The following is a 774-nucleotide window of genomic DNA, read 5'->3' as shown; positions in this document are numbered from 1 at the left end:
ACTGTACAGGAACTAGAGATATGAAGTAGAACCATAGAACTGTACAGGAACTAGAGATATGAAGTTCAACCAGAGGACTGTACAGGTGTAAAATCTATTTAAGGCATTTACAGCCTATTTAAAGAGAATATAAGACAGCAAATTGTAAGCATGAAAAACAATATTAAATATGTATTTCAATGGTTTCAATCTAAAACTATCTATTTTTAGTTTATGTTACAGAGAATATAGTTACTAAGATTGAAAGATAAATGTATAAATAAGTTAATAAGAAACGTACTTTTACTGCACTATCTCTTGGTTTAATTGAGGATGGATTCCAATCTCATCTCTGGATATCGGACTCTGGACTCTCGCCTCTAGACACTCGACACTGGACTCACGCCTCTGGACTCTGGACTTGGTGTAGACTCTTTGGACTACTGTCATCTGGACTCGGGACACTGGACTCGGGACACTGGACTCGGGACTTTGGACTCTCGACACGGGTCTCTCTGGGATATTCAACCCATCTCCAGTGATGTTTAGCTCCATACTGATTAAACTACTTGCGTACACTAAGATAGTAATGTACACAAACATATTTGGACATCAAACATGGGATTTAGAGGGGGGGGGGTCAAATTGACCCCCCCCCCAGCATATCCTGGTTTTCAAGTACCCCAGCAGGGGATAGGGTTAAACTACTTGCGTACACTAAGATAGTAATGTACACAAGAGTACTGTACAGTTAATGTGTCACTATACAAATGTACCGGATACAGCTGGTAGGAA

The 774-nt window shown here is 39.9% G+C and overlaps 1 long non-coding RNA gene across 1 annotated transcript; it reads right to left on the bottom strand.

The window, feature by feature from the left end:
- Window positions 1-157: 157 nt before the first annotated feature.
- Window positions 158-589, bottom strand: LOC111717775 (uncharacterized). The gene is made up of 2 exons (XR_002768909.1): window positions 281-589; window positions 158-190 (listed from the first exon to the last, which is right to left on the bottom strand). It is a non-coding gene; the product is annotated as an uncharacterized LOC111717775 (long non-coding RNA).
- Between the last annotated feature and the right edge of the window lie 185 nt (window positions 590-774).

The sequence above is a fragment of the Eurytemora carolleeae genome, unplaced genomic scaffold (genome assembly GCF_000591075.1).
Source record: "Eurytemora carolleeae unplaced genomic scaffold, Eaff_2.0 scaffold4327, whole genome shotgun sequence".
NCBI classification, from domain to species: domain Eukaryota; kingdom Metazoa; phylum Arthropoda; class Copepoda; order Calanoida; family Temoridae; genus Eurytemora; species Eurytemora carolleeae.
This window is presented reverse-complemented; position numbering and strand designations above follow the sequence as displayed.